Below are 271 nucleotides of genomic sequence, written 5' to 3'. Positions count from 1 at the left end.
ATCATATCCTGTTCCGTAATACTTTCACCACACAGTTTCATTTTAGAAACGATCTTAAACAGTGCAGAGTTATACTCGTCCACAGACTTATAGTCTTGGATTCTGAAATTCGTCCAATCAAACCGAGCTTTTGGTAAGATCTCCATTATCTGGTGATCATATCTCGATTTCAATTCGTTCCAAAGATCTAGTGGATTCTCAATGGTTAGATACTGATTCTTGAGACTCTCAGCTAGATGATGACGAATGATCAAGATGGCTCTGTAACGAT

The sequence above is a fragment of the Brassica oleracea genome, chromosome C6 (assembly GCF_000695525.1).
Source record: "Brassica oleracea var. oleracea cultivar TO1000 chromosome C6, BOL, whole genome shotgun sequence".
NCBI classification, from domain to species: Eukaryota; Viridiplantae; Streptophyta; class Magnoliopsida; order Brassicales; family Brassicaceae; genus Brassica; species Brassica oleracea.
The sequence above is the reverse complement of the archived record's forward strand: the minus strand, read 5'-3'. Positions refer to the sequence as shown.